This window comes from Urocitellus parryii, chromosome 14 (genome assembly GCF_045843805.1).
Source record: "Urocitellus parryii isolate mUroPar1 chromosome 14, mUroPar1.hap1, whole genome shotgun sequence".
Classification (NCBI taxonomy): Eukaryota; Metazoa; Chordata; class Mammalia; order Rodentia; family Sciuridae; genus Urocitellus; species Urocitellus parryii.
This window is the reverse complement of record NC_135544.1, coordinates 10,077,325-10,100,598: the sequence shown is the minus strand read 5'-3', so window position 1 is coordinate 10,100,598 and position 23,274 is coordinate 10,077,325. Positions and strand designations below refer to the sequence as shown.

Sequence of the window (23,274 nt, the reverse complement as noted above, 5' to 3'; positions counted from 1 at the left end):
TACCATAATGAGGAAAACCACAATGAGGTAATCACATCTATAAAATGGCTAAAATAAAAAATAATGACAATCCCAGATGCTGGAGAGGATGCAGATAAACTGGATCATGGCCTATTGTGGGTAGAAATATAAAAGAATATAGTTTTCTGGAAAATTTTATCAATTTCTTTTAAAAATTAAACATACAACCATCATATGACCCAGCAATTGCACACTTGGGAATTAGTCCAGAGAAATGAGGGCCTATGGTCACATAAAAACCTGTAACTGAATTGTTTCTGGAAGCTTTAGTCATAATAATCCCAAATCATAAACAACCCACATGTCCTTCAGCTCTTGGATAATTAGACAAAATGTATACCCATATCATGAAATACTACTCAGCTATAGAAGGCAACTATACCACAACCTGGATGAATCTTCAGAGAATTATGCTGAATGAAAAACAATCAAAAGGTCACATGTTGCATGATTCCATTTATAGAACACTTGAAATGGTGAAATAGAGACTAAATAGTATTTACCAAGTGTTAAGAAAAGGCTAAAAGGTATGAGGAGTGAGTATGGCTACCAAAGCACACAGGGGTCTCTGTGCTGACGGACCTGTTCTGTGTCTTAGCTGGATGTGATATCATACTGTCATTTGCAAGGTAATCCCACTGGAGGAAATTGGGCAAAGGGTGCATAGGACCTCTCTGAGTCTTTTTTTCCTCCCCCAGTGCTAGAGATGAAACCCAGGGTCTCACTCCTAGGCAAGCCCTCTAACACCAAACTACACCCCCTGCCCTGAATTATTTCATATAATTGAATACGAAACTATAATTATTTCTAAATTAAAAGTTTGATTTTTAAAAAGCATTTTAAAGCTAAAAGAATTGTGAGTTTTGTGCTTAAGTAGAAGTAATCAGTTTTTTAAAAGTACTTGCCGAGAAACATATTCCTTTAACCCTAGGTAACTGAGGCATCATTACTTATAAACTTCAGAACTGATTAAGCACAGTTTCCAATATTGTGGCTAACAGTACAGTCGGCCTTCCATGTCTGCAACTTCTTTGTGAATTCGACCAATTATGCACTGAAAAAATATTTTTAAATTCTGTCTGTACTGAACATACACAGACTTTCTTCTTCATAATTCCTTAAACTATACAATTTAACAAATACTTCCATAGCATTTAGATCATATTAGTGTTATCAGTAATCTAGAGATGGTTTAAAGTATATGGGAAGTTGTAGGTTATATACGAATACTATGCCATTTTACATCAGGGACTCAAGCATTCAGGGACCTTGGTATCTGAGAATAGTTCTGGAACTAATCTCCCAAGAACACTAAAGAACACCTATACTTAAATTGGGGTGAACTAATTATTTTTTAGTGATGAAAAGCAATGCTTCATTCCTCTCCCACTTCTACTGCTACAGTCCCTATTACAGAGATGCCCCCATAAACATTCCCATTGCCCTTTGGGCATGTTGCCACTTCCAACCATTTGTCTGCCTTCCTTAAAAAGAAATACTTGGAGAAACTCCACCAGAACCCCATCTGGTATTCAAGAAAGTCGCTTCCCTGAGGATACACATCGGGTTGATTAGATCATTCCAGTTACCATAAAACTCTTTTGCAGCTCTCCCCTACATGCAGGAGGTGACAAGCAAGCATTGCAGAAGTTCGTTAGAATAAAGCTTGTAATTATATGTTCCTGAGTACACTATGAGTCAAATCATGGCCACTGAAATGTAACAACATATTCTTGAAATAGTTCAGCCATGAGGTCTAGGGGCTGGTTTATTTTCGGTTACTCCAATTTAAGCTTTTGTACTATGACCCTGTAACTACCACCCAATTCAGAGTAGATGGGTGGCATGGTGAGGTACAAAGAACTTTAGGTTAGGAATTCCCTGAGATTGGAGGGGTGATGGTGCCTACCTTTCTATTGTTCAAGGTCATAAAGGTTCTGGAAATACAGGAAATGAGTAGTTATGAGTAAGAATGTCAGTATGAGAATGGTATCAAGCAGCGTTCTTCAAACTTTTTCTTACCTACATCCAGTAAAAAAAAAAAAAAATGCTGAAAAACTATGTGTGCCTTCACATATGTTTTTGTTGGCATTCACATCTTCTAATGGTAGACTTCAGTGTTTGTAAAGGATGTATTTTGCAGATTGTTAGCATGGCAAGTTTTAAAATAAAACTGTTATATCACTCTGATAAATGTACCCATTAGAATCTAAGTACCATAGTCATTTGATACCATCATTCATTTTTAAAAATGAACAAGTAATTCTTTGACAGCCAAAAATGTTAAATCATTCCCCTTCCTCCTTAAAGTACACTTTTCTCCAAAGAATTATATCAAAATGTCAGATATTTTGATGCCTGGACATCTTTCATTGATTGCCCTGCCATTTTTCTGAAACAAAAATGCATATGTAAATTGATTTTATAATTTAAAAAATTATCCTGTACCCATAAGGCTTTCAGTGTTAAAACATTTTTTGAGACTAAGCCATTATTACAATTATGAATAACAGGATAAATATATATATTTTATTGATCTTTGAGCATGAAACAGTAAAATAGTATTGGAAATTATTTCCGTAATGAGATGGATAAAGACGAACTTTTAAATGTAGGGATATTATGTATTTACATATACAGATATATGTAATGAGTTTAAGTATCCATCCACTAACATTACTCATTGCAAGAATGAGCAGAGTTTAGTATCCATACTATTCCTATTTCTCATTTTTCTGAGGCTCTGAGAAACCTTGTTCATATTAATAAATAGATAGGACTGGAAGAATTTTTGTTATAATGATGTCCAGGAAGGGAAAAAGGGAAGGAAAAAGGGAATATAACCTAAAAGGGTTTATGGCTTCAGAAGGGAGCCGGGAATGACTAAATCCCCCACGGATGAAAGTCCTATGTGAAGGTCTCTGGCCAGTCTACCTTTGCCCAGGAACCTGAAATTTACTTTTCAGCAGCACCTTGCTTAGCAATGCCATTCAATTCTTAGACCTCCTTCATGTTACATGACAGATATCAATCAGTTATCTTCTTCCAAAAATTATTCCATGGGGGAGGCTGTGCATGTGTGGGGGCAAAAGATATATAGGAATTCTCTATACTTTATATTGTGCTGCAAACCCCAAACTGTTCTTTAAAAAAGTAAATTATGTCTTATAAACAAAGATTATTCTGCTGATCTATCAGTGGACCAGCTTTATGGAAAGCAATAAATGATGAAATGATTTGTCTCAGTTATAAAAGCCTTTTACTTTCTCAAAACACAGATATTTCTAATTGTCCCTTATCTTGATCCTGGAGGTTTTTACAACCCAGGGCAAGGCCTGGCTTTCTTTCTCTCTCTCTCTCTCTCTCTCTTTTTTTTTTTTAATAAACCAGAAAGAGGCCTAGTGTGCAAAGGGAGATGGGAGAGTGGAGACCCAGTGTAAAACCAGCCCCCCCTTTATCTCAGGCAGATCTAGACACTGATTCCCATAAAACAGTGTGCTCTATGCTTACCCGCTATTGAAACACCATTGGCAGAAGGTGGTTTAAAAGGAACTACTTTAAATGCATGGAATTGTAATTCAGATTTTTAGTTATTTGCTCTTTGTCTGAAATTCACATTTAACTGGGTGTCCAGTATCTACCTGGCAAGCCTATCTAATCCACATAATTCTTTTTTAGAGGTGAGAAAAACTGAGACCTAAATAGGATAAAGAACCTGACCAAGGGAACTTTCCCGTCTTCCTCTACCTAATTCTCCAATGCAGTATTACTTTCTTACCTTTCATCAGTACTGTCCATTTTTGTGTCCCCCCCCACCACCTATTCTCCATCTTTCTTACCAAAAGCAAAAATGGAAGCAGAAGCAACAAAAACATGACATCATGAAAGAAGAAGGACTTTTATAGAAACCAGCACAATCAAAAGGGCTTAAGAGAAGCAGAGGGAGCAAATGGGTACAGTGTGGACAAAACCCCTCTGTCCTGTCATCTCAGAAACAGGGGCTGTGGGTTGGAGATGTAGCTCAGGGGTGGAGCACTTGCCTTGTGTGCACAAGACCCTGGGTTCAATGAGGAATGAAATCCTGTCATTTGCAGCAAAATGGGTGGAACTAGGGGACATTATTGGTAAATCAAATAAGCCAGACACAAAAAGACCAGAACCACATGCTCTTTCTCATATGTAGAAACTAAAAAGAGATTGACCCGAATGTAGAATAGTGATTACTAGAGATTGGGAAGGGTGTGTGTGGAGGAGGGTAGGGAGAGGGAAGTTGGATTTGTTCAGTGCACCCTGAATGCATGTGTGGAAGTATCACACTGAAATCCATTATTCTGTATAATTAATACATGTTAATCAAAAATAAAACAATTGTGTAGGTCTAGGGTGTAGTTCAGTGGTAGAATGCTTATCTAGCATGTGTGAGGCCCTGGGTTCAAATCCCCACGTGCAAAACCAATAAATAATTATTTTCAAAATAATAAGTAAATAAAAAATATAGACATTGTGGGGCCAGAATGTAACTCAATGATAGAGTGCATGCTTAGCATGCTTGAGGCCCTATGTTCCATCTCCAGCATCCAAACAAGTAGAAGTTAAAAAAGGAGGGGGAGCAGAGATTTCTTTAAGCACAGAAACTAAATTGATACAAAATTTGTGAATATTCTTCTATATAGTCTACTCCACAGATACAAAATTTTAAAGTATTATTCAAATCATCCAACTATATTTCTCCTGTTTGGTGCTCTTATGAGCTGTTCCTTAGGAAAAGTACAGACTGAACCTTCCCTTTTTTTCCCCTTCCCTTCCCCCTTCAGTTCCTACTTACTACCGCTGCCCTCTCTCACTCTCCTCTCATCTCCCAGGCACCAAAAATAATTTGAATTTCAAGCCTTTTTTTGGCCTTCCTGTGGGTGTGGGAGGGCCCTCCTTTGGGGATTGTTCTGGATCTCATTGGCTTCATCTGTAATTTGGCAAAATCCCAGTCTGCCTCCTACCCCCAACCCCACCACCTCCTTTTCTCAATACTAGGCAATTCAGATCCCTCACCCCCCAGCAACCTTCTCTACCCAGTTCTTAGGATAACCAAAGTGACCAGAGCCCCCCCAGGGGACCTCCACTTACCCAACCCCTGGCTTTGGAAGAACCGGGCTCTCTGCACAAAGGTAGGCAGCTCTGTAGCAGCCAGTGGCAGCCACCTCCCCTGACAGTGACAAAGGACAAGGTGACTGCACAAAAGAGGAAGGCAAAATGTGTGCTTTTGGTTCAGGAGACACAAGCCAAGTTCCTGTTTCAAAGACTAGAGCTTAAAAAAAACTGATGAAGTTCAGAGAGTGGGGTGTGTGTGCTTTTCCTCTCCCCAGCTCACCCATGTGATTCGCCTGGCTGTCCTCTGGGAAACAGGATCTTCCTTTCTTAAAAAAAAAAAAAAATCTCTAGACCTACCCACCCCAGTAAGTCCCATCCCCAACGGTTTCTTGGTCCTTCCTGAGCCAGTGTCTTGAAACACTGGTACATTTTTGTTACTAACAAGAAAAAGGAAAGGAGGAGGATAAAGTAAGAAAAAGGAAAAGCACTGCATGTCTAAGAGTTTTCTGTGGTTTGGGAGCAGAGGGAGGAGATAAAGGGTAACTGACCAAGAATGAAGAGCCAGTTTCAGGTAGAATCCCCTGTAACAGATAGACAGAGCCTCCTGTGATGCTCAGCCAAAACAAAACAAAACAAAAAAAAAATCTTATCTCTTTGGTTTCACAGTACTTTATTTTATTTATTTTTAGTTGTACATGACAATAGAATGCATTTTGGCAGAATATACATACATAAAGTATAACTTATTCTATCAGGTTCCCACTCTTATACATAATGTGGAGTTAGAAGGCTAGGATAGTTATGACCATTTAATTCTACCTGTCCTTCCTATTCCCCTCTTCCCTCCCCTCCCTCTGTTACCCCCTGTCCAGTCCAATCTATTTCTATTATTCTCCTCCCCAACCTCCTCTATTTGGGGTTAGCATCCACAAATCAGAGAGAACATTTGGTCTTTGGTTTTGGGGGGATTGATTTATTTCACTTAGCATGATAGTCTCCAGTTCCCCATTTACTGGAAAATGCCATAATTTCATTCTTCTCTATGGCTGAGCAATATTTCATTCTCTATAGATACCACATTTTCTTTACCCATTCATCCACTGAAGGACACCTAGGTTGTTTCCATAGTTTGGCTATTGTGAGTTGAGCTGCTATAAATATGGATGTGGCTGCATCATTGTGGTATGCTGATTTTAAGTTCTTTGGGTATAAACTGAGGAGTGGGATAACTAGCTCAACTGATGGTTCCGTTCCGTGCTTTCTAATGAATCTCCATATGGCTTTCCATAGTGCTCAAATTTGCAGTCCAACCAACAGTGTATATGAGAGTACCTTACTCCCCACATCCTCACCAACATTTTTGTTACTTGTATTCTTTATAATTGCCATTCTGACTGGAATGAGTTTTAATGTACATTTCTCTAATTGCTAGAGATATTGAACATTTTTTCTTATATTTTTTGACCATTCATATTTCTTCTGTGAAGTGTTTGTTGTTCAGTTCTTTTGCCCATTTATTGATTGGGTCATTTATTTTCCTAGTGTTAAGTTTTTTTAGTTCTTTGTATATGTACTGGAGGTGAAGATTTTTCCAAATCTGTAGGATCTCTGTACACATTCCTGGTCGTTTCCTTGGCTGGGAAGAAGCTTTTCAGTTTGATACTATCCCATTTATTTAGATTCTTGATTTTACTTCTTGGCATTAGGAGTTTGTTGAGGAATTTGGTTCCCAGGCCAACATGTTGGAGAGTTGGGTCTACTTTTTCTTCTATTAAGTGCAGAATCTCTGGTCTAATGCCTAAGTCTTTGATCCACTTAGAGATGAGTTTTGTGCAAGGTGAGATATATAGGGTTCAATTTCATTCTATTACATATGATTTCCAGTTTTCCCAGCATCATTTGTTGAAGAGGCTATCTTTTCTCCATATGCTTATGGTGTCTTTGTCTCAGATGAAATAACTGTATTTATTTGGTTGTGTCTCCGTGTCTTCTATTCTGCTTCATTGGTCTTCATGTCTGTCATGAAATTCGTCTGGAAAAATATGAGGCCCAGATTAGCCAAAGCAATCCTTAGCACAAAAAGTGATGCAGGAGGCATCACAATACCAGACCTTAAATTATACTACCAAGCTATAGTAACAAAAACAGCATGGTGTGGCACCAAAACAGACATGAAGACCAATGGCTTCACAGTACTTGTGCATTCCTCTATTGGGGCAGTTTTCTTTTATGAAAATAGATGCAATAATGATTAACACACAATGCCATTGTGAAAAATAAATAAAGTCAAAGTGTCTAATATAGCGCCTGGCATATAGTAGGTATGTGTATTTACACAAATAACACCACTCTAAATGTCTTATTCATTTTATAGCCCCTCTACCTAGGATAATACCTAGATATTCAATATTTATCTATTGAATTAATTCATCAATTAATTAGTTCTTGGTCTCACCCTTATCCTGGACTTGTTTCCTTTTTGGGTCAAAAGTTACTCTTTGTCCTGTTTCCTCTGTTCTATGGGTTAAGGTCCCAAAATCCAAACTCTGAGCAAGAGTAGCCAGACCTGAAATGGATAAAATGCCTATATTCTTCTTCCTAGAAATACCAAAGAGAATTTTTTTCAGTTAATGCACAGAGGGAAAAGATTAGGGAGCACAGATTCTGGAGTTGTTGGTATTTCTGAGTCTATTGCAGAAACGTGGCATGTTCAAATTAGAGCCAGATTCCAAGGTGCTATTTATATTCAAAACATTTTTTAAAAGTAGAGAACATCAGTCTTCCTAATGCCCTTTGAGAAGGGGAGAAGGAAAGGCATCCTGAAAGACGGAGAGAGAGGGAAGATGAAGAGGGGGAAAGAAGGACAAGAGGGGAATGAGGGGGAGGGAAAGAGGGAAGGAGTAAGGGAGGGAAAGGGGAAGGAAGGAAGAAGACAGGGACAGAGAAAACACAGAAAGCTGGAAGGTGGAGTTCAAAGGAGGCACCTGGAGATCCCAGTTAATTAAGATCAATTGAACACATAATGTTATCCCAGCTGCCTCTTAACCCTCCACTAAAGTGACAATAAATGAGAAGAAGGGACACAAACACTCAAGGACAAAGAGAATGTGAAAACGTCAACTGCCAACAGAAATTTTCAATGTTTGAGAAACACATGTAATAAATAAGTGGAAACAAATCTCCTCAACCTGGCAGGAGTTGGGAGCAAACCAGCTGTTTTGCATCTCCAAAACGTAGACAGCCTCAGGGATTAGATCACCAGGAACCTGTCAAAAGGGTAAGAGGAGGTGGAGATTTGGGCGGGGCTGAAAACAGGAAGACTGAAGGCTTCCCTGAGGAGGTGAGGAGGAAGGTGACCGAGAGGTTAGTCAGGAAAGGATCTGGGCTTAGGGCTCTGGGTCCACACAGGACAAAAAAACAAGATGATTTACTGACATTAGGGGTATGGAGTCATCCAATACCTGGATCCTGAATGCACCACCCCTCCCCCATCTCCCTGTCCCAACTTGACTGGAAGATCCGGAAAAAGGTTTATACCTTCCCAGCTTCCGTCCCCAGGTAGGAGTGTGGAAGAGTGGCCTCCTGGGAAACTGTCAGTTCAAGAGAAAACCTGTACCGAAGCAGATCTGTGTCTCTCAGTGCCATGCACGTGGTGCGGCCCACCTGTCTTAAACCCTCACGTGTACTCAACACTTTCAAACTAGCTTTGGGCATCTCTCATAAATGCCTCTCAACCAACAAGAGCCATCGAACATTCCAGGTTCTTGTTGGAATCCTCCAACGTAAAGGACAGACCCAAACAAACAAATGGGGAGAAAAGGAGAACTTAGAAGAAACAGAGACAGTGCAGGGAGAGAGAAAAATTAAACTACTATCATATTGAAGTGAGATATTTCACTCGCTCTAAAATGATAATTTGGGGGTGGAAACACAGCTCAATGGTAGAGCACATGCCTAGCATGCTCAAGCCTGGGTTCAATTCCCAGCAGTGCAAAAAAAAAAAATAAAATAAAATAAAATAATGATAATTTAAAAAATATACACATCAGAAGCTAGAAGAATAGATTTTGAATATTTTCCCCATAAAGACATGGTAAATGTTTGAGGAGATACATATCTATAACCTGAGTTAAACATCACATAGTATTCAATAAATACATACTATTTTTATTTTTATTAGTTTAAAATAAATTTCAAAATATAAATGTATGTGAGTATATATATATATGTGTATTGGTGTATGCATATTTATATATGCATGTATGTAAATATAACTCAGGAATATATATATATGTGTGTATTTTATATATGTGTGTGTGTATATACACACACACACACACACACATCTCAGGATGCTTCTTAGAACATTCAGAGAATAAGAAAGAACTCATGGAGGTTAACAAATAAAATGACAGAAAATAATTTAATGGGGAACTGGGGTTGTGGCTCAGTGGTAGAGTGATTACCTAGCATGTGTGAGGCACTAGGTTTGATCCTCTGCACCACATATAAATAATGAACAAAATAAAGGTCCATCAATGTCTAAAAATTTTTTTAAAAAGATTTAATGGGTCAGTTAAATGATGAAGTTGAGGAAATCTATCAGAGACAAAAATTGATAAGTAGGAAAAATGAAAAAAATGATACAAAAAGTGGACACAAATCCAAGAGGTGCAGCTAATTATTGAAGATAACAAATAAGAGAAATGTCAGCTAAATGAGAGTTTCAAAAAGAGAAAATAGAGATACTAAGTCAAGATAGAATCCCAGAACTGAAGTATATCAGTTTCCACATTATAATACAAGAGCTCCCTGAGTGCCCCACACAGTAAATGAAATCAGACATTTCAGAACTCCAGGGATACAGGGAAGATCCTCAAAGCTGCCAGGCAGAAAGACACAGGCCACCTTCGAGAGAAGTCGTCAGAATTTATCAGACTTCTGAAAAGCAGACATGGAATCTGAAAAACCATTTAAGGAAAATGATTTGCGATTGTCTCTCAAATGAAGGCAGCAAGTGAAGCAAGGAACTATTTTGTTGCTGCTGTTGTTGTTACAAGCCTTGAAGTGCTATTGGACTTTTTAAACCGTGTGCATTTGTTGCTTCTATAATGATAAGCTTAAAGCCCACAAGACATGCTTTTGAGTTCTGTTCCTCCTAGCAGCTCCTGCTCTGTCATGCTATAGGGTCTCGGTTTCTTGTATGTCAAGTAAGGAGACTCCCCCAGCCCTCGTTTTCTCAAAGTGGATATTAATCAGCGTCAGTCTACAGAATCTCCCTAGACTGGATTCCTTCTGAACTCCTGGACTTGATGTCTCCCATTTTTCCCACAATAATTATAATACTTATTTAATCACAGGGTAAACTGGAAGAGACTTGGGGACATCTTTAAGCAGTTAAAATGAAATTTTTATTTGATTTATTAAGAATGGGATTTAATGCCCTTTTATATAAAAGAGACCGAATGTAAAGTGTTTCCAAGAAGTGCCATCTACGAAACAATTAAGCCCTTGCCAGACACCAAATCTGCTGGCACCTTGATCTTGGGCTTTTCAGTTTCCAGAACTGTAAGTAATAAACTTCTATTGCTTATAAATTTCTCAGTCTAAAGTATTCATCCTGAAAGTCCATCAGTGAGACCATCAGTAAGGTGTTAGTTGTGTTCCCTGCTGAGCATGAGGGCGACTCATCTGCCTGACAAGCAGAGGGAGGCCTGTTTTGATGATGGCCCTGCAGGGCACAGTCTCACAGAAGGGATGAGTTTACTTTTAAAAAAAAATAATTTTATATGCGCGCGTGCGTGTGTGTGTGTGTGTGTGTGTGTGTGTGTATATATATATATATATATATATATATATATATACAATTTTTTTTTTTTTTTTTTTTTTTTTTTTAGGAACTAGGGGCTTTGGTCAAAGGGCCTGAGTACTATATAGCTAGCTTTCTTTATTTGTGCTGGGACTGAACCCAAGGCCTTGAGCATGTTAAACACATACTCAACCACTCTATTTATTTGTTTGATTTTTACTGGGGGCTCTTTCTGGTTCCTGAAAGTATACTGGATTAAGAACCAGAAAACAGCAAGACTTTAGCCATGCTCTGCCACTACTAAGACACTGGGTGATTTTAAGCAAATCCTTTAACCTCATTTTCTCCCCCTACAAAATAAAGTATTGGACCGTTTGATGGCTAGAGGCCTTCCAGGTGCTAGCACTGTAAAAGCCATGACTGTTTACAAATAGGTGGACACATCAATAGGACTGCTGGAGGCCCCACACCACCCTGAAGGGCAGTAGAGTTGTTAAATATCAAAGGAGGAATAATAGCACCAGGTGGCAGAGGGCTGAACCAGGCAACAGGTGTGGAAAGGGAAGTCAAATAATGTGCAACTCAACTGCAGGTGAAATAATTCATGAAGAAAGGAGCACCTATGCCGATTTCAGTTCAGGTGACTTTTGGTAAGAAGGTTCCCATCAGAGTCACTGAATTTAAATAGAATCCCTGGTAACTATGGGGGGAAATGATAGCAAGCATTTGTTATGAGTATTAGGAGCGGGTGATGTGGGAGGAAGGGAAATCTGGAAAGAAGTTGTGTGATCACCAGTGGTTAGCATGTCCTATACATTAGTACATATCCTGTTTTTGGAGATGGCTGTCTCCCCATGACACAACTCCCCTGAGAAATAGTCCTTCTCCCTTGGAGGGGAGGGGTCCACGAAGGGGAGTCTCCATGTTCTTCTGTAACTCATGGTAGATTGGCTACAAGTAGGAACCTGGTCTAGTTGAGACCAATCATGGTGTCCTACCCAGCTGGCTCACTTGATTGGTCACAGATGAATCTGTGACTCAAACCTGGCTAGATAGTTTTCATGGTATATTTCAAGTTAGAGCTATATTTTAAAGACACACACCCAGATTCTCTTGTGTGCATCAAAGCTGGGTAAGAAACTGCTGCTTCTGGCTAGTGGAGATAGTTGTTCTGTTTGACTGAAGCCTCCAGGGAAGAGAAAAATTAATATTAAGTGTGTTGGGAGTCGGGGCGCTCTAGGGGCTCCTGAGCACTGGCTCCCAGAAACCTAGTGAATCTGACATTTGAAAAAGTGAAAACCCTGCCTGAGGGGCTTGGGGTTCAGTCAGTGGTATAGCAACATGCTTAGCATATGTTAGACCCTGGATCCAATCCCACCTCAGCACCAAAAAATGTTTTAATTGGGCTGTGGACATAGTTCAGTGGTAGTGTGCTTGCCTAGCATGCATAAGACCCTGGATTTGATCCTCAGCATCACACACATTTAAAAAAAAATCCATTTAAAAATAAATTGATAAGTTTAAGATTTTCTGACTATTTGGTCTAGACGATTAAACAATGAACCTCTCAACAGTGAATGAAGGCAGGCAAATGTAATAAATATGAAATGAAGGCATTATCTTGTGGTTTGCTTGATAACATCATGTTTTTGAAGGTAGAGTTTGTTTTGTGGTGGTGCAGAAAATCAAACCCAGGGCCAGCTGGTAGGCCAGTTCTCTCCCAGCCCTTTTTATTTTATTTCGAGACAGAGTCTTGTTAAGTTGCTCAGACTAGATTTGAACTTGTAATCCTCCTGCCTCAGCCTCCCAAGTTGCTGGAATTACAGGAATGCACTACCACATCTGGCTCAAGTTCATTATTCAAAAATGAACATTGGATTCTAATGCTCTTGATCTGACTTTTGCTTTAACCAAACCCACCAGATTATCTGGATTTGCAATTAGATGACATATGTAACAGTCTTCCCTTCCTTTGCCCACAGCCAACATTGCTGATTAACCACAAGGTTAATCATCACCTGAGTCATTCCTCAAATCCTCTCAGTCTAGTTTCCAAGCTGTTCTGCATTGATGGGAGCTGGTAAGTGAAGGAAACTCATTTGCCCTCCTGAACTAGGTAGGTCCAGTATTGCCTTGCATTAGCACATTGATAAATTCACTTATGCATTTCTTCATTCAATCAGAAGAAATTTAGCGAGTGCCTTTTTTGTGGTAATCTCTGATTCTAGGTTATCAGGATATAGTAGGGAAGAAAATAGTCCCTTCCTACTGGGCCTTACATAAGCAAGGAAATAAATAAGTGACATTATTTTATGATTTAAAATGGAAGGCTGGAGATGTAGCTCAGTGGTAGAGCACTTGCCTAGCCTGCATGAGGCACTGGGTTCAATCCTCAGTACCACATAAAAAGAAATAAATAAAATAAAGGTATGTGTCCATCTACAACTTAAAAAAAAACTTAATAAAATAAAATGGAGAAAGGAGAGGAGGTGAAAAGAATAAAGAGATCAGGCATTAAAAGGGGATTTTAGAAAAGAGCCCCCTTGGGGAAGGGATGCTTGCATGAGGTTACAGAGTAAGACACACAAAGATCTTGGGGAAGAGGATTCCAGGCAAAGGGGAGGTAAATCAAAGGCCCTGTTTAGCACAGATTCCACTTGTTCAAGGAATAGCGTGAAGGCCCTTGTTGCTAGAGCAGAGTATGCAAGGGGAGATATGTAGAAAATAAGTCAGAGCTGGGCCGGGTGGCACACGCCTGTAATATCAGTGGCTCAGGAGGCTGATACAGGAAGATTGCAAGTTCAAAGCCAGCCTCAGCAATTTAGCAAAGCCTTAGGCAACTCAGTAAGACCTTGACTGTCTCTAAAAAATATATATATATGAAAAAGGCTAGGGATGTGGCTCCATGGTTAAGAGCCCCTGGGTTCTATCCCTGGTTCCAAAAAAGAAAGAAAAAAAGGTCAGAAAGATGGGCAGGGCTACATAATGTGGGGACTTGGTAGGACTTTGGCTCAGTAGCATTTTACATTGGAAACAATGAGTATTTCACCACTGAGGCAATGCATTGACATTAAGAGTTTGTTTTTTTTCTTTGATCCTTTTGCAACCATATTCAAAAGTATCCTTGGGTTGCGTGGTAACTAGGTTACGCTCTTTCCTCTTCACCCAGCCCTTGATTTCCTCTCCTCAAAATCATCCTTAGAGCTTCTTATGTCCTTCCAGAGACCTTCTGTGCATCTATAAGAATTTCTATTACATTTATACCTCCTATTTTACATAAATGTCAATGTGTTATATTCCACAGCACAGAGGGTGACTATAGCTCACAATAACCTATTATATGAGTAACTCAAAGAGAGGAGCACAAAGGCTCCCAACACAAAATAATGTAGGTGAAAATATCAGTTACCTCAATTTGATCAGTACATATTGTATATATGTATTGAAATATCACTCTGTACTCCACAAATATGTATGATCATTACTTTATAATTGAAAAAAATTGCTTTAAAGTTTAAGGAGAAAGCAGTGTTAACTACCCTGATTTGATCATCATACTAATACACTAATACACAATAATTTTTTTATCACTGTATACATATATATTAAATAGAGAAAAAATAAAATAGTCTAAGTGTTAAATTATCACCCTGAACCCCATACATTTGTTTCATTAAAATAATACTTTTTAAAAATATTACATACACTGATCTTTACATTATAAGGAAATTTCAGAAAACCAGGCTCAGGAATAATGAGGAATTGAATAAAGACAGCAGAACCAACATGTATTTCAGTCTCCTACCTCCCCAGAAACTTCAGAAAAGGTGCTAAAGGATTTGAGAATACTGTACTACTGACTTGAACAGATGACCTCATGAGCATCCTGTTTCAAAAGGCTTGTTAAACCTAAATTCAACCACAAAATTTTCTCTTTCAGCCCATTATGCTAATCCTTCAGGGTCAATGGTAGCAGAAAGGGCCAAAAACTCAGGACTCTAGGATTTCAGTTCTCTGGCTTTGTCATTAACTTTCTGTGTAGTTTTGATAAAGCCACATCAAATTTAATGATTTTTTTTAAGAGAGAGAGACAGAGAGATATTAATATTTATTTTTTAGTTTTTGGCGGACACAACATCTTTGTTTGTATGTGGTGCTGAGAATCGAACCCAGGCTGCACACATGCCAGGTGAGTGCGCTATCGCTTGAGCCACATCCCCAGCCCCCAGCCACATCAAATTTAAAAGGGGGAAGGAAATAGGAAGGGAAGAAGAAAGAAAGGGAGAAGGAAGTCGTTTCAGCTTCGTCTTTCCTGAAATTAGAAGTTGTGTGTGTGCGCACGTGTGTGTGCGCGTGTGTGCACATGTGTATGCTAATGAACAAAACAGATAAATCCATACTCTTGTGGAGCTCTCCTTTTTTTTTTATTTTTTATTTTTTAGTTTTTAGTTTTTTCAGCGGACACAATATCTTTGTTTGTATGTGGTGCTGAGGATCGAACCCAGGCCTCACGCATGCCAGGCGAGTGCGCTACCGCTTGAGCCACATCCCCAGCCCCTGGAGCTCTCCTTTCTAGGGGAGGAGAAAGAAAACAAAATAATAATTAAAATATAGGGTTGAGCATGTAGCTCCATGGTAGAACACTTACCTAGCATAGGTGAGGGCCTGTGTTTGATCCCCAGCACCACCAAAAAAATAATTAAAAGCATATAACTGTTGCTGAAGTTGAGAGCTAGATAAGTGTACACTGAAGTTCCATGTACTAAAGGGTTGGTTCCCAGCCCTTGGGACTATTGGGAAGTTGTGGAAAATTTTGAGAGATGGGGCTTAATGGGACCTCTTAGGTCATTGGGTACATGACCTTCAAGGGGATTGTGGGACCATAGGTTCTTTCTCTTCCTCTCTCTCTCTCTTTTTTTTTCATCTCCTAAGAAGTTTTGCTGTACCACATGCTCCTCCTATAATGTGCTGCCTAACCACAGGCCCCCAAACAACAGAACCACTTCATCATGATCTAAAACCTTCAAAATTATGAGCCAAAATAAACCTTTTTCCTTTATCAGTTGATTTTCTCAGGCATTTTTTATAGCAACAGAAAGCTGGCTAAATACAAATAGTATATTAAATAATAATACATTCTAAGAAGGAAAATAGAGTAGTAAAGAGGGACAGGAAGAGATAGGGAAGTACTTTTAGAAAGGGTGACTAGGAGCAAGACATGGTGGTATGCATCTATATAACCCAGGTGCTTGGGAGACTGAGGCAAGAAGATCACAAGTTCAAAGCCAGCTCAGCAACTTGGAGACCCTCTCTCAAAATAAAATAAAAAGGGCTGGGGATTTAGCTCAATAGTAGAGTGACCCTGGGTTTAATCTCCAGTACTGAAAAAAAAAAAAAAGTAAAAGAAAGAAAAAAAATAGTGGCCAGGAAATGCCTCATAGAGAAGGTGACATTTGATGAAAAATATAAAGGAAGTGAGGGAGCCAGCCACAGGGAGATCCACGGATAAGAGACAGAATACAAGTGTGAAGGCCAGGGATGTGAAAGCCACATGCCAAAGACTGCAGGACATGGGGGAACAGACACTCTGAAGGTGCTTACGACATCAGTCCATCATGAAGCCTCTGCGAATTGCGACCACCTTCTAGGCTTCACTTCAAGTCACTGTATAAATCCTGCTTGAGTTCAGTCATTGTGAATGAGTTACTGTCATATGCAACTGAATGGAATCCTTCGTTGGTTCATGCACTTATTTAAAGAAACAAAATTATAAGTGACCTTTTGCAACAGCAATTGTTAAATTCTTTTGAATAAGCAATTTTCAAAAGCTTTATTTTTTATTTTTGACCTATGATTCCCACTCGAGAAATCCATCCAGAGGAAATCATTAGAAGTACAGGTGAGAAGAAAAATTATACACAGTGTGTTATGGGCTGAACTGTGTCCCCTACCCCCAAATTCATACATTGACACTGTAATCCCCAGTACCTCAAAATGTGACTGTATTTGGACACAGGGCCTTTCAAGAGGTGTTTAATTTAAAAGAGGTCATTAGGGTGGACCTCAATCCATTCTTACTGCTGTCCTCATAAGAAGAGGAAATTTAGACAGAGAGGCAACAGAGATGTTCTGATACAGGGGAAAGAAGATGTGAGCACACAGAGGGAAGATATATGGCAATCTACAAACCAAAGAGAGAGGCCTCAGCAGAAGCCAACCCTGCTGACACCTTGATCTTGAACTTCCAGCCTCCAGAATTCTGAAAAAGCAAACTGTTGTTTAAGCTATTCATTCTGTGTTTTGGAGTCCTAGCAAACTAATACACAATGATTTTTTTTAAATCACTGTATACATACATTTTAAATAGAGAAACAATAAAATAGTCCAAGTGTTCAATAATTGGGACGGTAATATTATATAGTTATCAAAATGCCGAAACCATATGGAAAAATATTTATATTATCTACCAAAAAGAAAAGCCAAGATAAAAATTATATGTATATGTCTGAATATGTAAATGTATTAAATTCTATAATTATATATTAAATTTTATATAATTTTAACTATATTTCTAAAAGCCCATGGAAGGAAAGAAAAGAAACTTAGAAGGAAAAAAAGGGCTAATTTTAGTACTGTTTTTAGAAGATTATTTCTATGATTTATATTCCATATTTTTCATCAATGAGTTTGAATTATTATTATTGAAAATATATACTTCTGATCCTCAGTACCACAGAAAGAAGCTGGGTGTGGTCGCAAAAGCAAGGCACTAAGCAACTCAGTGAGACCCTGTCTCTAAATTAAAATATAAAATAGGTCTGGGGATGTGGCTCAGTGGTCGAATGCCCTTGAGTTCAATTCCCAGTACCTTCCCCTGCCCCTCCACCCCCAAAAAGAAAAGACATCTTAATAGAACAGATGGAGTTAAAGGTATAGCTCAGTGGTAGAACACAGGCTTAGCATGAGTTCCTGGTTAGTTCCCTAGCACCACAAAAATAAATAGGTAAATAAGTACATAAACAGGTAAAATAGGGAATTATATAAGTGGGCCTATCCACTCTCACAGACAGCAGATTTCAGAAAGGGAACTGCATGATTAGACTGCGGGTTTGGTTCTTGTGCACACACTGCATTGATAAAATCCCTCCCCAGTGTCCAGCGCAGCAGCTTAGGAGCTGCTCTGTGCTTCACTCCCTGATTGGCCCCAGGATGAATGAAACCTGTTGTTCTTTTGTCAGGGAAGCCAGGCTAGAGAAAACGTCTCTCACTTGGCCCTTATAAACTGTTCCTTAAGTTCTGGCATCACAGCTACCTGCCCAGTCTGCGATGGGACAGATCATCCCCAGAAGTCACATAAGGGCTGTTAGACATTCCTTCCATCCATAGGAGAGCTGTGTTCTCAGAATCAGTGCTCATCTCCTCTTGCTTCCACTTGCAACCATACCCTTTCCCTCCTCACTTAATGAATATCTTTCCTGTGTCTTGCATGTCTTCAATTATCCTATGTGTTGACAGATCTTAAATATGTATCTTGAGCTTGATCCTTTCTCCTTAACTCTAGATTGCCATATCCAATTGCTTTCCTGGTCTTCTACCTCTGAATGTCTCCAGATTAACATACCTGAAACTGACTGTGCCTCATAAACCTCTCTCTCCTGCATTCCCTGTTCTGTAAGACACAACCATCCACCCAGCCACCCAAGCCAGAAACCCAAATGTCACTCTTACTCCTCCCTCTCTCTCACCACCCACATCCAATTAGTCATATCTATCTCACTGTTTCACATCTCTCTCCTTCCCGCCTCCCTTCCCACCTGCCCCCCCCCCCACCTTAATTCAGGCCCTGATGATTCCTAATGTGGACCATTCATTCATTCATTCAGGGGCAAGGGACATGTTGGTGAATAATACAGGGATGACCCCTGCCCTCATGAAGCACATCTGAGGGAATAAAAGACAGTGATAATTCAACAAACAAAAGAACATCAGGTTTCTAATGTATTAAAGTGATATGAAAGGCATGCTATCCTTTTGAAGGAGCTAAGGCTAATACTGAGACTGAGATAACTAGTAGAGAAGGGTCGTGGGAGAATCCAAGGACAAACTCCAAGTAAGAGAAGCAGCAAATGCCAAAAGGCCTGGAGGTGGAATGGGCTGGCCACACTGGAGAAGCCCACAAAGGGCCTCATGGCTGGAGGCAGGCCCTCTGGGAAATGCATCTGATTTTATTTTTTTTTTACTGTTTGTTTGTTTCTCAGTGAAATGGAACCCAAGGTCTCACACATACTAGGCAAGTGCTCTGCCTCGGAGCTGGCTACACCCCCAGCCCACTTGATTTTGTTTTAAGCTCTTGGAAGGTTTTAAGCAGGAGAGCAACATGTCTCCCTGGACTTTTTCCTACAGCTGGAATCCTCCTTCTACATGGCTTCCAGGTTAATTTTTCTATAACAAATACATGATTATGTCTCTCTGGGGTTTAAAAACTTCCAGTGGCTTCAGTGTTACCCATTTGCCTATGGAAAATGCTTAAGCTGCTTCACCTGTCCTAGAAGGCCCTTTGTCATCTTGTGCCATGTTTCTCTCCATCCTTATTTCTCCCTGTGCCCCCTATTCCCTTTGGCCACAAGTGGCCTCCAGATCACATAATGTATTCCATCCTGACTTTACTTATGATGTCTTACTGGGTAGAGGCATTCTCATCCTGTCACCAAACAAAAATTTCTCATCTCTCAAGACAAAGATAAAATGTCACCTCATCCATATGACCTTCTTGACCACTGACTGCCTCCAAAATAGAATGGGCCATGTCTTCCTTTGCATCCTCAGTGTGTACTAGACAAATCTCCGGCATGACCTCTTAATCTTTCCTCCATTTTGCATATTTCTTTCTTTTTTAATATTTACTTTTTAGTTGTAGTTGGACACAATACTTTTATTTCATTTATTTATTTTTATGTGGTGCTGAGAATTGAACCCATGGTCTTGGGCATCCGAAGCAAGCTCTCTATCACTGAGCCACAACCCCAACCCCCATTTTGCATATTTCGATTACTCATGAGTCCTGCCAAAGTAGCAGAAGAAGCTCGAAACTCAGTGCATTTTGTGTGTGTGTGTGTGTGTGTGTGTGTGTGTGTGTGTGCATCCTGGGAATTGAACGCAGGGTCTTCATATGCTAGGCAAGCTCTTGATCACTGAACTACAAAGCTCTTTTTAGAATTTTTGAGGCAGGGTTTTGCTAAGTTGCCCAGGCTGACTTTGAACTTACAATCCTTCTGCTTCAATCTCCCGAGTAACAAGGATTACAAACATGTGTCACCAAGCTCAAGTACTTTTTAAAATGGGGGGAAGAGGGCTAGGTAGGAACCTCAGGGCTGTGCCCATGCTAGGAAAGTGCTCTACCATTGAGTTATACCCACAAAATGCCAGATGAGATTTACAACAAAACTACTGGTCTTTGAGCTACTGGTATTCCCACCATTGCCTACATTCGCATGTTGGTCCTCCTTGGTAAGAATGAACTAGGAGGGGGTGGGGTGTAGCTCAGTGGTGGAACACTTGCCTAACAGGTGTGAGGCACTGGGTTCAATCCTCAGCACCATGTAAAAATAAATAAATAAAGTTACTGTGTCCATTTACAACTAAAAATATTTTTTTAAAAAGAATGAACTCGGGGGCTAGGCCTGTGGCTTAGTGGTAGTGCACTTTTGGGTTTGATTCTCAGTACCATATATAAATAAAGGTCTATCAACAACTAAAAAAAATTAAAATTAAAAAAAAGGAATGAACTGGGAAAAAGTTTGAACAAGTAAAAATATGCATGGGGCATGAGCTGTTTTGAAGTCTGGTTACTTGTTAGCCACCTCTCATTATTCTGCAAGGTCCATCCATACCATGGAACATCTCCAAGGTGCTTGTCCAATATCTGGTGGTATGAAGAGATCCATTATCTACTTGGTACAGGACTGTTGGACCTGGATATGTCACTTCATAATCTCTTGCTAAGTGCTTATCACGGTGGAGTGTAGGTGAGGGAAAATGAGTAAATATTCTACAGAACAGTGAGGTCATGATAGTTCATAACAACTTATTATATGTTATAAAGAACTAGAAGAGAGGAGTTGGAAACCTATGATTCCCAACAGGAAGAAATATTTGATGTTTGATGGGAATGCTAATTTTCCAGGTTTGATCATTATACATTATATACATGTATCAAATTTTCACAAACTCCCCATGAATCTGTATGCTTATTATGTCAATAAAATAACTTATTAAAAGCAACAGAAAATAGAATAATAGTGATCTTTGTGGGGGTGAAGTAACTACCTCAGGAAGGTAGATCTAGAAAACATTAATTGATTTTCGTCAATTGTCACAATAATATGTAAAACATAACTAGATAACCTAGGACTATGTAATCGAGTCCTGGGTGATTTGTTACAGGGAGTTTTTTTCAAGGTTCCTTGACCTTGAAGTTGAAGGTCAATATGTGGCTCCATATTGTGTTATAATATTGTTGTGGAAGGTGCCAGTATTTTGTCTGATTATCCCGAGGTGGGCCACAAATATGGGTGAGAATCAGAAAATGACCACCAAGTGTTCAGAGTCATTTCAGACTTGCCATGGACTGAGAGTGAAATTAGGAATGTTTGCCTATTCCAACCTGTTCAGCAACTGCAGCTTAGAAACAGGTGGGACTAAATTGGCTTGGAGGAGCAAAGAGGTAGCAATGTTAGTTTGTTGTGATTGTGGATGTGCGGTGTCCTCCAAAAGCTCTTGTGTCAATTCAGGAATACTCAGGGGTGAATGAATAGACTATGAGAGCTGGAACATAGTCAGTCCATCCTAATTTGCATAGACTAACTGGGTGGTAACTGTAGGCACGTGGGTTATAAATGGAAGACATGGGTCTCTGGATGCTTTCCCTGGAAGGGTTCAATTTCCCTGTGGCCACTTCCCCTTTCTCTCGGCTTCTCGGCTGCCATGAGTAGAGCAGTGCTTCTCTACCATGCCCTTCCACCACGAGGTTTTTCTTCATCTTGGGCCCAGAGCAATGGAGTTGACTGACCACGGACTGAAACTCTGAAACCCCGAAACCCAGAAACCCCTACCAAATTAAACTTTTCCTACTCGAAGTTGTTCCTGTCAGGTATTTTAGTCAGAGTGTTGAGAAGCTTACAAACCCATCGCCGAGCCATGGAACAGGACCAGTGTTGCCTATGCACTTTTGCTGGACAGGGCTGGGAACTGCTATCCCTGATTACGCTTTTAAGAGTTCTTACTGAAAAAAGTCATAATGAGATAAGGTGCTAGTCTGCTTTCCGTTACTGTAACAAATACCTGTGATAGTCAAATTATAAGGAATGTTTCATTTTGATTTCAGACCATGGTTAGTGGCTCTGTTGATTTTAGGCCTGTGGGCAAGGTAGAATATCATGGTCAGGAATGCATGGCAAAGAGGGCTGTTTACCTCATGACAACTGGGAAGCAAAGAGAGAGAGGAAGGGGCCAGAGTCTCAATATCCCCTTCAAGGGCACACCCCTGCCACGACCTAATTTCCCTGCAGTAGCCCCCCCCCTTAAGGTTCCACCACCTCCCAATAACAGCACAGGCTGGGAATCAAGCCTCCAACATGTGGGCCTTTGGGGCACATTCTAGATCCAAATCTGCACCAAAGGAGCATATACTCCCCATGAAGAAGACCAGCGGGAATGAATTCTTTTTCCCCAAAGAGCTGCAGCTGCAACAGCTCACTCAGAGGCTTTGCCAAGAAGAGGTCATTGTTTGCACTAGGATTGCAAGAAGCAGTCCTTAGTAGAGGGCAGCTGACTGGAGCTGTCGTGTGATGTCATCGTTACCAACTTCTGAAGAAAGCTTTGAAAACTTTAAATCAAGCTACAGATAATCATGATTCATTCTTCCATAAGTCCTTATTTGTGAGGACTTTACTTGGATGTTAGCTTTTTTGTGGCTGTGACAAAATACCTGAGAAAAACAACTTAAAGGAGGAAAGATTTATTTTGGCTCATGGTTTCAGAGGTGTCAGTCCATGATCAGCTGGATTTGTTGTTTCTGGGCTGTGTTGAGGCAGAACATCTTGAAAGAAGGGTGTGGGGGAACAAAGCTGTTCACCTCATGTTAGTTGGAAAGGAGAAAGAGAAATGGGGGTAGGTAGAATGAATGGGGGTGAGAAGATATATCTTCCAAAGCATGCACCCGGTCACCTACTTCCTCTAACTAGGCCCTACATCCAATCATCTCTACCACCCCCAATGATCCAGTTGTGAACCCATCAATAGATTAATCTATTGAGAAAAATCAGAGCCCTCATGATCCAATCACTTCCCCAGACACCCAT

At 39.9% G+C, this 23,274-nt stretch overlaps 1 protein-coding gene and 1 long non-coding RNA gene across 7 annotated transcripts in view; one reads left to right on the top strand and one right to left on the bottom strand.

The window, feature by feature from the left end:
• Plekha2 (pleckstrin homology domain containing A2) overlaps nt 1-5,164 on the bottom strand; it is an 83,423-nt gene extending 78,259 nt beyond the window's left edge. The window contains exon 1 of the mRNA XM_077792453.1: nt 5,143-5,164. The gene's annotated coding sequence lies outside the window, so the exon portion shown is untranslated. The remainder of the gene's footprint in view (nt 1-5,142) is intronic.
• Nucleotides 1-23,274, top strand: part of LOC113193907 (uncharacterized) — a 106,497-nt gene that overhangs the window by 8,833 nt on the left and 74,390 nt on the right. The window lies entirely within an intron of this gene.